At 42.4% G+C, this 15,225-nt stretch overlaps 1 protein-coding gene across 1 annotated transcript in view; it reads left to right on the top strand.

The window, feature by feature from the left end:
* VWA8 (von Willebrand factor A domain containing 8) overlaps positions 1-15,225 on the top strand; it is a 1,418,144-nt gene that overhangs the window by 825,434 nt on the left and 577,485 nt on the right. The window lies entirely within an intron of this gene.

Raw genomic sequence — 15,225 nt, 5'->3', positions numbered from 1 at the left:
ATTAGTAGCTGGGCCAGAGAATTAATCAGGAAAGACCCTAATACCGGGAGAATTAGTCCTCTAGAACAACAATTAGTCGAAAAACAGATAGGAGGGAAGGAGGTGGCTTTATGGTATTGGTCCATATTGGAAGAGATAGATGCGGACTTTAATCTCCCAACGGAACTATGGGGTAAAGAAATCGTGGCACTAGACGAGGATTGGTGGGCTGAATCTTTCTCCCTTTTGTATAAATTGGTTAAACCCGCCTGGCTTAGACGAAACCACCTGTTTACCTTACACCGGGCATATCTCTCCCCTTTACGTTTATCCAAATATCAAGAGGGGAAATGCTGTAACAAATGCCAACTGTTAGCAGCCTCCGATATACATATGTTTTGGGACTGCCCCCATATATCGACTTATTGGATGGAGATCAAAGCAACTTTGGACTCAATTATTAAGACCAACATTTCCTTAACTTTACCACTTGTTATTTTTGGTTTGGACCAGAACTTCACTGGAGTAGCGCGGTCCTTCATATTTTATGCCATCCTGCTGGCAAGACGGCAGATATGCATGCACTGGGTGGATACTACATCTCCCACTCACTCCGCATGGCTAACCTCACTTTATGAAACTTCCAAGGTAGACTTGAAAAGAACATGTAGAGCCCAGAACCTCACATTTTGGAAACTTTTGACAGAGTGGAAGTGAAGTTTTCTATGTCTTTTTGGGTTTTTTTTCTTTTTTTTTTCCCCAAAGATCCGATGATTAAGCCCATCTACTCAATGGTTCAGTATAGTGGTCTGCCCCGATTCCGATATTTGCATACTGGATTTACTGGCATGAAGTTGCCTTGAGATCGTCAATAAGATGCATGGTGTACCCACCAACTCATAAAAAGTTCTGCCAAGGTGTGTAGCGACTCAATTCCTAGGGTATTGCTCCCAATGGCAGTGAGCTGGTCGGGTTGTTTTCTTCGCATCTAAGGGACGTGTGTCGGGCAGATGAGGATTAAAAAAAAAAAAAAGAAAAAAAAAAAGAAACCAACAAGCACATGTTTTTGACTCCCCTGAACAAGTTATTGATTGAATGGACACACTCATCCCTGACTTCCAAGGAAGGGAATGACCATATGCAACTCTGTTGAAGACAACGCATAAAGTAAAGAGGAGAAGGAGAAGCTTCACTCCTTGTGGAGAAGGTAGTGATCGGGGAGGTCCCTCCATGCAACAGGTGCTGGAGGGACAGTTGGCAACTCTGCGGTAGGAGACCACGCTGCTGACACCACACCCCCTCATCAGCTCCAGTTTGTGTCAGACACAGTGAGAAGCACAGCACTTTTCCCAGCATTTACCCCACAGACAGTAGACGAATTATAAAAAGACCAAGGAACAATCATCTAGTTTAATTCTGGGTATGACATGGTGATGTACACAAACATTATGCATCACCTAGCTATGCAGACATCCTGGATTTTATATGTGGTGTATCCCCACGGATTGAGATTATGACCTGCCCACCATCACTGCTGAGCAGCCCAATGGCAGACTGTGTGGGACGGTTCGCAATGGCGCAGTAATGTTATCTAGGACTGTCGGGTGCGGGTTTGGGCCTGGAGGGCTGGTTAGTCCTTATTTGCCTTCTGCTCTGCGCTGTACCACTAGAACATGTCTTTACAGATTTGGCTGTTTGCACCCTATAGCAGGTGCACCTGGTTCTCTATTTTGGTATTGTTAATTTTTTTCCACAGGTTTGGTCGAATGACCAACAATCGCTGAACCGAGTATTGATAGGTAATTTTGCTAACATGTTTGCTTGTGTCACTGCTATTATTGTGGCAGGGGATTGATTTTGTGAGCGCTACACTCGGAGGTGGGCTTATTGTCACAATTACACATATGTCTTTGGTGATGAAACACTATAATCTGGTAACCCAGATTGTATGGGATAAGGGCTCTATTCAAAAGAGGCATAGGATACTATCTCCGCTGCACCGGCGCTAAGCCCATATTGCTTTTTTCCATGACACACATCTGGTTACCACGGAAGCCTCCAAATTGCACAAATGTGGGCATGGTCAACTATTTCTTACTTCCTATTCTGCTTATTCCGTGGGCCTGCGGTCTGGGGTGCCGTTTGGACTACAGTACTCAAAAGAAGAAACACAAGGTCGCTATGTTTTGGTGAGGGGTACCCAGATGGCGACATAATAGTATTTGGTTGCATCTATGCCCCCAATTCAGAGCAAGATGCTTTTTATGCACACTTGTCTATGATACTGGCAGATTGGGCCCCATACCCCTGGGTACTTGAAGGACATTTTAATACGGTGGTGGATAATACACTTGATAGATCACCAATCCCCCCCTCGCCCCCCCCACACACACACACACACACAAACACTACCTGGTACCACACTGACTCGTCAAGCCTGTATGTTGAAACAGTCGGTGGATGGCTGGGAATTGACCTTGGTATGGCGTGGACGAAACAAAGGTAAGAGAGAATAATCCTTTTTTTGTTTGTTTAAATATCCTTTATTAGGGGTATAGGAGAAGTAAAACATGAATAGTACAATACATATAGCATTACATCTCAAAGATGTCTGTCAGGTATACGGGGCCTAGCACCCAACGCTCTGGTTTACTTTCTTCATACATCATGACTATATTTGCCATCACAAACGTTTCAAACCATGTTTGCGTAACAAGGATATAAATTCCGAAATAAACATCAAGGGAAGAAGGGGAGGGTAGGGAACAGGGGACATAAAGGGGAAATCAGGAAGGGGTGGATATGGTCAGCTGATGCTGGAGTAAGATGTTTGTGTCTTTGTGTGAGTGGGACGTCATGGGGATCGTGAGTGTCACTCAGAAGTGTCTAATGAAGTGGGCATGGCCCGGGGGGGCGAGAGCTCGTCTGTCACTACAGACATCGGGCATGAGGGGGAGAACGTGCTGGTGGGGGTGCCATCTGATGCGACCTCATGGAGTATGTACAAGGGGTGCATCGTCGGTATTGTCCGGACGGACGACTCCTGCCGTGGTTTGTGTGAGAGGGTATTCCCTGTGAAAAGAGATGAGCATTGTGTCCCAGAATTGCGCAATCGGGAACTGACGGAGGCCTGCCGTTTCCTCGTTATGGAGGGCGGTGCTTTCCGCCTTTGAAGAGAGAATAATCCTTTTACTCGCACCCATATCTCCTGCATACAAGATTAGATCTTTTTCTGTGTCCAAAACACCTCCGACCTCACATAATCCCAGCCACTTATTTTGGTAAGACAATCTTGGAAAACAATCCTTTGGAAGTTTTGCTGGCATGGGGCTGGGTACTAGCTCCGATTCCTATGTAGCGGCTGCAGCTGTTTTATTGGAAGACAGTCTTTCACGAAACCCTAGAGTCTGCAATGAACACATATTTTGCAACTTATTCTGGCAATGTCTCCTCTCCCATTGTAGAATGGGAAGCATCTAAGGTAGCAATCCAAGGCACTGCAGGTTATTCAGTAGTAGGAGCCAGGAGGTAGATTCTCCGTGATCTCCGGGAGGTGGAGAGCTCATTGGGACCCCTTGAGAAAGTTATGGTCGGACAACACAGAGGCAGCACCTTGCTTACAGGAGACTAGGGTGCAATATGCAGAGTTGCTGGAACATCTGTGGATAGTAGATTATCATCAATATATGCAGAGAGTGCATGCAGAGGTGAACCAATCAGGTTGGTGATTGGCGTGTATGATACGTCCAGATCTTACTCTCACACCGATTCTACTGCTAAATACTCAGACGGGTGAGTTGAATATGCAGCTCGAGATCAATGCAGCCTTTCGGGACTACTACACAAAACTATACTCTGCACACCCTACACCCAGCTCCTCAGAGCTCAATGAGTTCCTGCACCAGGCATGCCTACCTACAGTGTTAGCACCAGACAGGGAAGACACCTCTGCACCCATTAAGGCAAATGAGATCAAAGGGGCCTTGAAGGAATTGACACGCAACAAGATGCCTGAATCTGATGAACTCCGGGTACAATTCTACACGGCCTGCTCTGCTCAACTGGTTCCCCAGTTAGAAAAAACTGTAAAATGTATCTCTGATGGCAGGCCTACTTCCACCCTCCACTAAAGAGGCCCTGGCCACATCATTATTAAAACCTGGAAACCCCATGTGGGAGTTAACCTCCTATCATCTACTATCGATATTAAACTCAGAGTATAAGATACTTAGCAAGATCCTTGTCCGCAGGCTACTCCCATAGCTCCCTCGCTTAATACATACTGATCAGTGTGGATTTGTCCCTCACCGTAACACCTCATTAAAAATCCGACGTTTGTTCCAGATCATGGATGCCAGCTGGTAACCTACCCTCATGCCGGCTGTCTCTCCTTAGACATCCTCCATGCATTTGATTCCTTGGATTGGAATTACTTGCTGGCTACATTGAAATGCTATGGAATTCTCCTGACTTACATCAGATAGGTCAAGTTATTATATACTGACCCCACAGCAAGAGCTAAAACAGGTTCCTATATCTCTCATTTTTATCCGGTGGGCTGTGGTACTAGGCAGGGTTGCTGCCTGTCTCTACTTCTCTTTATTATTCTGATGGAATGAATAGCACAACGTCTTAGACAAGAGGAGGGACGTAAGGGGACTCCGTTGGGCAACATAAGCCATACCGTTTCCATTTACGCCGATGACGTGATTTTGTACTTTAAAGAAATCCACGAAGAGCAGTGAGATATGGCCCAATTACAATCCACCTTTGGGACCCTGTCTGGCCTCTATATAAACTCTGATAAATCCAATGCATATTCCTTGCGGGCACATATCCCAAGCCCAACATGTGCTCTGGTAGATTATGTGATCCGAGTAGACCCTACACATTCCGATATCTCGGGATCCAAATATAAAGAGATAGCACTGATTTACTAGAAGGCAACATCTCAAAAATTATTACTGTGCTCAAATCACAGATTGCCTTTTGGATAACATTGCTCCTATCTGTGGAGTGACGGCTGGCACTGGCCAAAATGGTAATGTTACTGCACCTTCTATACCGTTTTGTGAATTTACCAATCATGATTCCTACTTCGATTTTCCAGCAACTCCATACTCTGTTGACGGAGCTGATAATGGGATGGGGTGTCTTAGAATCAGTCTAGAAAAGCTCCAATTCCTGTCAGGTGGGGGAGGACTTGGAGCCCCTGATTTTAAAGCATACTCTATAGCTGATCAGCTGCAGTGGTTATCATATTGGCTTGCGTGTCACAACTTAGTAAAAATAGGTCTCACTGAGGCACACATAGAACGTGACCATCTTCACCGATTATTGTGCCCGAATGCCCCATTGCTGTCCACACACAAGCTGCTTCTACGTATTGCATTATCGCACTGGAAGTTGGCGCTGAAATATTCCTTGATCCAAGACCCTTGCGCTCCCACCATATCACTGCGTGACATCCCTACCTTCTCAGGTAAGCTACCGCGTAGGAGGCTTACACCCTAGAAATGTCACTATAGTGGGTGATCTGTTTACTGATAACATGCTCATGACATGAACATTTTACACATACTCACAACCTCCCAGACACCTTTTGCCTAACACATGCCTGCCTCCTACGTTATGTGCGTCGACACATGACATCATTCACGACATTAATAGGGAAGTCGGAGTCAGACTTCCAAAGGGCATCCTCGGATAAGGAATGGGCAAGAATACTGGAATGCTCCAAGAAGGTGTCTCGTAATTCGACATTTAAATGTATTCAGATTGCCATTTTTCACCAGGCATATTTAACGCCATGTAAAATTAACTTGATATATCCAACCGCCCCCTCGTTATGTCCCCGTTGCAATGTGGAAGGGACTGACTTACACCACATCCTGTGGGCCTGCCCACGATTATCAGAATACTGGACAGGGGTATCAAAGATACTAAAGGATGTCACATGTCAGTCCCAATGCGACACCCTGGAATGTTGTATATTGGGTTTACCCGTAGGTTCAAAGATAGAGACACGTTTTGCAAACTTAGCATTACTACTGGCGAAGCGTCTTCTCACTATACACTGGAAATCCCCAAGAGCCCTAAGACTAATAGACTGGATGGAATTCCTATGCCAGTGGAGCCTTGCTGAGAGCGTAGCCCTCCGGCATGAAGAATGTAGGGGACTCTGCAAATCTCCCATCTCCATGGAAAGGGATTCGTTAATAGAGAGCTTTAAGGCTTAAGCTGGGATTCAGGGGAAACAGCAAGCTCCCAATAGGCAGACATCCAGTGGTTTGGAAACAATCGAATTCCGATGGTCACAGGTGGGTGACTTCCAATGTCACTAGGGTTTACTGGGTTCATAAATATATCCCACCAACTACACTGGAACTCTCCTGACCTCCCACCTCCCCCCTCTTTCCTCCATCTGTTCATATTGTTAGCTCTTAAGTGACAGGTAAGAGTTTCAAGTTGGATTGGGATCTGGGTGGGTGGGATGAACATTTCCCAATTAATTTTCTGTCCATGGAATTTATCTGCATCTGTTCTGACAAGCCTTTAACTGAAGACTAGTGCACTTAACATGTTAATGTGTTATGGATAATACACCAGTATAAATGTTTCTGAAGTGGACATAATTCTCCTATAATATTGTCTGTTATATATAACAAAATACAATAAAGTTTGTGTTAAAAAAAAGAAAGAAATGGTTACAGTAAATCTGGATAAAAGACATAATAAGAATAGTGCTGGATGCTAGTCTTTAAAATATGTAAAAATGCCTGTCATAGCGAGTGGGATTACAGTAATTTTTCGAATCTCAAAAGGTTGCCCATGTACACGTAATGTTCTTACCCAAAATATTTGTGTATCAAAAGGTGAATAGGCAGGATCTATCCGCATAATGGCCACACAGGCTTGGAAAAGTCTCAATAAGTTATCAGCATTTGATCTGCCGTACCTCCACTCCTATCACTTTCGAGACATGTAAACCTCTTGAGAGATAAAATTCTCTAGCTCTTCACTTCTTAAGTGACAAAAAGTTAGAAAAAAGATAAACTACAACTGATCCTTCTCTGGAATTGTCCCAAAAATGTGGAACTCTCTCCCCACTGAGATCAGATGCAACCTATCCACACTCATCTTCAGGAAGGAAGTACACATTTTACAATCCAACAAATTCCTCTCACACTGAAGTCCCTCCTCCGTCTCCCCTTGATCGATTCATCCTGCCTATTTGTCCCTTTCTCTTGTCACAGCAAGAGATGCCTAGGCCTTTACTTATGCTATACTACGTCCATCTATCTCTCTGTTTACCAGTTGTGCATGTATATATATTTATATAGAGTTTATTGTTATATACTACGTGCATCTATCTCTCTGTTTACCAGTTGTGCATGTATATATATTTATATAGAGTTTATTTTTTTATAATGTTCCTGTATTTCTTTTTGTCCTATCCCATATTGTTGTACATTATCTGTAAAGCGCCCTGTCACCCGAAAGGTTCTTGTTTGTGCTATATGAAACTCCCAACTAAATGAATAAATACAACCTCTGAGGTATTTTAAGTTGTCATGTTGACTGAGGTGTTCCCAGCCTTTATTCCTGCCCCCAAGGATGTTTAAATCATTGGTGCCTGGCATTGTGTCCAAGGAGGGCATCTGGCGTGTCTCTGGTCTTTATGCAATGTCCATGTCAGTAGGAAGGGGCGTCCTGAAATGTCTAAGAGGAGATGGTAAAAGGACCTCAACATAGTTATAATAAAGGAGGATCAGTGGGAATTTGTATGTCGGCACACCAAGATCATTTCACTTAGTTATAAGCATCAGCACTCCAAGATCGTATCACTTAGGTTTAAGTATAAAGGACCAAATGAATCAGGTTGTCCTCAATATGTGTCTTTAGGAAAATGCATTGCGGCATATGAGCCAAAGCCATTAATTTAATCTGTCAACAACAGTTGCATTACAGCCTTAAAATATCTACACACATTCTATCCGTACCTTCCTGACAACGGCTAGAGGTGGGACTTGTCCACTGATTTCTTTCACTCTGCCTAGATCTGTCAGTCTGTTAATGCTAATTTACTGGACAAATGCTGTTGAGTTGGCCTTGTTCTGCTTTTGGCAAATGGGATATTTGTATTGAAGACTCCTTGTGCTTATAGCCAAACTTGAGGACCATTAAGCTGAGTATAACTTTTACATATGACAACATAACAATGCTATCTCCTGCTCAGGCTCTTCTATGCCCCATTGCTGTCTTCTAGAACCCATTTTAGTGTGAAGCCATGCAAAGCATGATAGCCCAGACTAAATGTTAGGAATATATTTATCCTATATTTATTATTGTTTTCATCTTCGACTGGGGAATGCTTGGCAGATTCACCCCACCACATTCACATCTTGCTCCTGTGTTTGGTTCAGGTTATACCTTTCCAGTGTTCACAAAATGGATTTCCATGGCAAACAGTGCACCCTTTCAGGAAGGCAGCGCAAATGTACCTTTAGATGGGAGTCTAACAAATAACACGCTCCAGAATCAGCCTGGGAGCCCAAAAACAAAATATCCGTTAACTCCAAGCGCAATAATTCTACACTGACATAAAATAGGTGTTTAGCCCAAGACACCAGTTTATACAGCTAGTAGCTAACAGCACAGAAAATGTAAGCATGTGCTCAAGAGATGCATCTCTACGCTTTGAAAAATTAATTATAGCTGATCCTGTTGTTAGATGCGCTACAGAAGTGTCAGTTGTCGTGCAGTGTACCTTTGGTTATAGACCGGGGATGCTGCTTCTGTTTTGGAATTTTACATGGTTAGTAGGGCATTTCTCTTTCACTTATTTCTATGGCTATTCAAGAAGAAGAATGTATACGCACTCGGGATGCAAAAAGAGCTCTAAGATTTTTAAATAGGATCTACGTTTTCAGAAAGAACAATCAGCTCTGTTTTTTTTTATCCAAACAGAGCATTTCTCCCAGCATTTAAGTCCCTGGGGTACAACTCTTAAAAACCATATAAGTTTATGCCCATTCCCGAAGCCTTACTTATATGTTTAGGTTAAATCGCCAACTTAATTGATACATCCAACATTGTCCACTATTAATACAAATGCTCATTTGTATATTTATTTTCTATTGTATGCCGTGAATAGAATCATAATTGGTTTGTATTAACCTTTGCAAAAAAATCTTGAATTAAATTTGTCAAATGTCTCCAATATAAGTGACAATTGACCTACAATGGTTCAATATCAAGAAGGTAACAGTATTTTGAGTGTCTTCTCTGCAGTTTGTTTTCAGTGACCCTATGAAATCTGAGAAGCAACTACTATCTGTCATAGATTTTGAATTAAAATTAAAAAGTCGAGATGGCACTTCCTGCTGCTCAATGTCGTCTGTTGACATGTTCTTCTCAAGACAACCTCTAGAATCACACAAAGAAGAGTATATTACCAATTTCACGATCACGTGATCCCAAGAGCTCTAAAGAAGCAAGCACCTTTAAAGGCGTGTGAATTCTCTTACAAACATATGTAATTGAAAAGATTAAAAGTTGTGTCATGCCTGATTATGGAAAATCCTGTGATGCTATTTTCGTGGACTCGGTTTTATTCGTGGCCTCCTGATTACCCCCCACAGGCTTTCTCCTAATGTACTTTCACCCTTGAAATCCCCAGCAAGTATTTAATTTTTTCTGCCCCATCAAAATTGATCTCGGAGGAAGATATGATGGTAAGTCCCTTCCCACTTACTCTAGTTAACATTTTACCCACAGCAAAATTTGTCCTAAAAAGAGCCCATGCACAATCTAATGATATTAAGAGTCTGAAGAAACCCTCTCAGTGCTGGGCTTCCACTGGGTCTTGAATTTGATGTCTCCATGTCTTTAAATTGGGCTACAGCTTAGGTGCAGTCAAGGGTTCGGACAAAATTTGGGGTTTGCACTGGGTTTGGCCTAAGGAAGCCTTAATCACCCTAAACTGACCTTTGCTTGAAAAACGGATTGGCTTAAGACAGTCCAGAATTTGCTGAAAGGACCGAGTCAGTTCTTCCCTCGTCTTCTATTGGGTCCTTCAGCAAGCCATTACTAGGGGATCCGTTCAGAAACTGCAAAATAAGATCCCAGATACATCCAAAAACGCATCTCCTCAGGGCCAGAGCCCAATGTGCCCTAGAGATTCTCTCATAGGCTTAGATATTATACCAGGGACTTCCATCCGGTCTCATCTAGAGCATCCACACATATCTTAGACTGGCTCCACCTGAGCTGCCTTCAGAGGCGTTATTGTCTTGTGTTGTTTTCCACAATGTTTCAACTACGGCAACACACTTCACAATTGGGTTACCCTGAAGTCCCCTATGGGGCTTAAGCACTGACCAGGATTTGCTGATTTGCCCCATCCACAACACCTTCACAAGCCCCTCCCAGAGTGCCCTCATGGTCACCCAAGCTCCTTGTAGCCGTTCACTGGGCTTGACCAAATTGCTCTGCAGACATAGTGACACTTGTGCAGCTTCTCAGGGTTTGGTTCTATGTGGTGTGTTTCTTTTGTAGCGAAGTGAAACTACAGACCCAGTCAAGTTCTATACCATTATGTCTGCATGGTCTGCAATCCCCTGATCTTTTGGTATTGCCTCGTCTGAGAAGCCAGGGCTCTCCTGAGCTGAGGTGCACCACGCCTCCTACTGCTCTTGAAGCCTTTGAAGAAATTTGTTTTCAGAGGCTCTACCACAAGCTGGCTTGGCCATATTTCTACTCTAGGATTACAGCAATGCCTCGTGATCTTAATTGTGTTGAGACCTCCACTTTCCTTATTTATATCTGGCTGTACAATAATTTTTAGAAGTCATGCGGCCACATGTATCATTATTATAAGTAGCGATTATCTAATTGTGATTTTCTCCAAATCACAGTTAGGTAATTGCTAATCCTAATGTTTGAAACTGTTTTAAGTTTCATTAGCGATTCCTAATGGGTCGCAAATAGACCTACCTCATGCATAGAAAAAATAAAACTTTGCAGTTTAATTTTTTGAGTAGGAAGTGGTCCGTGGTACCACGGCCTGCTCTTAAAAATGCTTTTACAATCATTCACAAAGGGGAAGGTGTCCCTTGAGGACCCTTCCCTTTTGCGAGTGGGTATGCACCTACTTGAGGTAGGTGGTAATATGCAAATGTTTTGCAACCGGATTCACGGTCACAAAACATTCATGCATACCGTTAGGATTCGGTATTTGGAAGGGACGCCCTAAACATGCCCCTTCCAAATACCGAATCACAAACCCATTTTGCGATTCGGTAACAGGTTACCGAATCGCAAATTAGGGTTTGCTGCATCTAAAAAGCATCTTTGTGTTTGCAAATGGGCCCATTCTGCGAATCGACCGGTTTGGGAAAGCAATAATGCTTGATGCATGTGCCCCATTGTCTCCTTTGTGGTTTAATTTGCCCTGGAATAGGACTAGTTGGACTTTGAATTATGGAACCCATAAGACTGGAAGCTCTCCTGGTGCCTACCGCACTGAGTGCAGTATTCTACTTGACTGACCATTCTGCCACTTCGTTGGGCGGGGATGGGTCCCTATTGTAGTGCTTCTGGTGAGGACCTCTCTGCACTGGCCATTTGCTCCCCGGCTTGTATTTCCTCAGTAACACCATTACATTGACATTAGATGTTAGTTTAATAGAGCCTGTTCCACCAAAGCACATTTGGGTGTCCAATTGTACATCACCAAGACTACCTCTAGACTGTTTTCGCCGGTTCAAGATGTTGATGTTACCCGTACTGCTGTCTTGGAGAGGGACTGCACTTGTGGCTGTCCAGAGTTAGCATATAGCAACAGGCACTGTTTGATTTCTTTTATTTATGAATCAAACTAATAACTCCGGCATTCCCCCTACCCCAGCAGGCAAGTATAATAGGCCCTGCTTTCACCAATGGGATGGACATTGTTCCCAGGCTTTTGTGCTGACCATAAATGCCTCCCTGTCACCACCGAAAAACTCTCAGATCTGAACAAGGGGCTAAGGAATAACATAAAAAGAGTCACAACAGAGTGTAACTTTGACGAAATAGCTCAAAGTTATGTAAAGATCAGCTAAAATGTATGTAGGTCAATTCATACTTCTGTGTCCTGAAAACGTTCTGTCTCTGAAATAGAGCAAGGTATAAGTGCTGGTTCATTCATACTGTCTTCTCTTTATTTTGTCTGTTGACTCAATACAAAATCAATATTCGCATGTCATGTTATAAATTACAATTTCCTTAATTTTAAAACGTTCCAGTAATTGCTCCATAAAAAAGAAGCTATAAAAAAGTGCAAATAACAGATTATGTTGACTCTTATTTCCCCAAAGTCTAATATCGATAACCTAAAGTCCAAATATGCAAACCTAGTGCTGTTTAATATACGTACTGAATAGATAAAATGCAAATATAGTGAGGATGGCATTATTGAAAAGCTACTTTTAGGATTATTTTCAAACAATGTTTCCAATAGCCGAGCCCATGGCTGTTCAGAACTAGAAATTCCCATAGTTACTTGGATAGAGTGTATTCTCAAAGGCCCCAACTTTCCCATTAGCACTTCAGACAATGATGTTTGTAAACCAATTATTCATAAAACATTGTTTTGTCCCATTCAGTCTGTGTTAGGGCATGCTACTACATTTTAGCGACCAGTGTCCGTACAAACACTAAAACAATATTATGATCTGCAGAACATGTTTACCTTTGCTCCCTGGTTCTGCACAGACTATTTACTCTGAACCTCCTGAACAAACGTGCCTTCAGGCTGATGGGGTGCACAGAGTGTGGCACCGCCTGGAAAGAGTCTTCACAATTCTGATGGATGCGTTACACTAAACACAGCAGTGAAGACAAGAAGGGCTATAAACGACTCCACTTTGAAACTCTTGTTCCATCATCAATTGTTTTGAGCCTACTAGGACCCTCCCTAGCCATCTTATCTCCACTGAGATTGGCTCCAAAACATTGTGGAGTAATCCAGAGAAGTTTTTTCCAGAGAGTTGTGAACCTATGCGCAATGGAAGCCAGCAAAACCATCTAAATGCATATCAAATTTGTGACTCTGGTAACTTAAATATAATCTTTTTTTTTTAAATGTGGGGCTTTAGAATTTAAATAAAATTGCATCTGACTCTTCAGTTTTCTGAATTAACCAACCAATATTGAAAGCAACGGCTAAGCTAGGTGCCAGCAGTTGATGTGTGTATGTTGCTGCAGCAGCAAAACATAACTCTTGAAGTCAGGGATGGTCAACCCGCATTTCCAAATGGAAGAGTTTCAACCTATCAATTCAGTGAGTTCTCCTGCCTCACATACAACATATAGCCTTTGTTTTCAAAAGGGCATACATGTTTTTCTTAAGTATTCAGCACTAGCCGGGAATGGAAAAATAAAGCGAGGCAGCACCGAGATTTTCAGCAAAATAAGCATTTTATTCGTCAAGATTACAATTGCACCCTACCTTTAGATAAAAGACACTTATAGTTCAGCTCATTGAGCTCTGGTTGATTTTCTGTTACTCCAAGATATGTAAATGCATGAGATCTATTACCCCCATAGAAGTATCTACATCAGTATATTATCAACTGCATTGAAAACTATAATCACTTTTGTTTTTAATTGATTAGCCCTTAAGCTGACTGAGCTATTATCTGCACCAGTGATCACTATTTTCTAGATTCGAAGATGTGGAGCCAAGATACCCTTTGACGCACAAAAGGATATCCTTAGCCTCTCCAGGGTGCCCCATTGGGTAATGATATGCAAGCTCCGTTGAAACATAACCGCCAACTGTTCAATGATCAAAGCAAAGCGGCAAGAGAGAGTAGCCCTCTCTATTGCCTCCCCAGATTCTTAACTCATCTGTAGCAGCTCCATTCACGTGGAGAGCAGCTGAGGCCCAATTTTGTAATCTGGCAAATGACTTGTGATCTGGGAGGGGATACCAAAATGATCTAATACATCCACAAAAAGTCCCAGATTACATTTATTGGCTTCCAAAATGACAGTTGCCAGAGGCATCTCATTAGTTGCTTTCACCTCCAAAGCCCCAATCGTGTGGTTTGTGGCAAGTAAACTTTAAGGGATGAACCCAACTTGAGCTCTCTCGACCAAGCCGCTTGTCATCTCCCGCAGGCAGCTAGCTAGAATCATCATCACCATCATAATAACTTTATTTCAATCTCCAGGATCATAAAAGTACAAACATACATAAAAACATAAAATCATCCTATCACTACTGTAATGGTTGACACCAGACATCAAAAACATTTGTACATTGATGAGAAATTCATTATCCTGAAAGCCAAAATCTAAATACACATTTTATAAGATTATAAACATGATGCCATCATACTTAATATAGATATAAAATGAAATTTGAGACCACAGAAAATGCAAGTGCTCATAAAATACAATAAAAAAAATACTCAAGATTAATAGAGCAGGGGAATGATGACGGGCAAAATCAGCAATGGCCTGCACAACATCAAATAAATTAAAAGTTAGAATCACAAGTGCCAAATATAACAATCATGGTGCTGCCTTAATGGCATTCTGGCACAAGAACTAGCTTGTACCTATGGTTTACTTCCCCTAATTGAGAGATGTGCAAACTAGCATTCAAGTTCTGTATCAATTATCCTACATAGGACATAAAGTCTCACAATTCATTATTCACAGAAAGGTGATAGATAAAAAAAGCAATAAGGCCATGAGCAAGTTTGCTCCAATCAACATATCTCTCTCTTTTTTGCAGAACCAGCAAATAACCATTTACTAAACAGCTACTGCTTGTATATACTTGCTATGCCAGATCCAAGCTGATATTAGGAATTTGGCGATTGAGAGGAACACCAATCTGCTTGTATCAGTGCAAGGGGTTCTAAATGCCTCCATATATCGGCCAACGCCAAACTTCCTACAAAGAGGAGTACCCACTTTCTTCTCTGGTACCGATATGCAGAGCAAAAAAAAAAAGAATATGTGTAAGGGATTCCGCGGCCTCTCCACAGGCAGGGCATAAATCACCCCCGGTGCAGCTCTAGACCAATTGCTACACAATTATTTTGTCCGGAGAGTCCTATACTGGAACTGAATATACAGTTTGCATGCCAAAGTGGGGGGTGGGGGGTTTAATCTATGGTAGGCTCATAACAAGGAAAACATTTTAATATAAACTTCAATGTGCAATTCATCGAAGAAGCTAAATCA

The sequence above is a fragment of the Lissotriton helveticus genome, chromosome 8 (assembly GCF_964261635.1).
Source record: "Lissotriton helveticus chromosome 8, aLisHel1.1, whole genome shotgun sequence".
In the NCBI taxonomy this organism is placed as follows: domain Eukaryota; kingdom Metazoa; phylum Chordata; class Amphibia; order Caudata; family Salamandridae; genus Lissotriton; species Lissotriton helveticus.
Note: the sequence above shows the minus strand (reverse complement) of the source record. Positions and strands in the feature narration are given on the sequence as shown.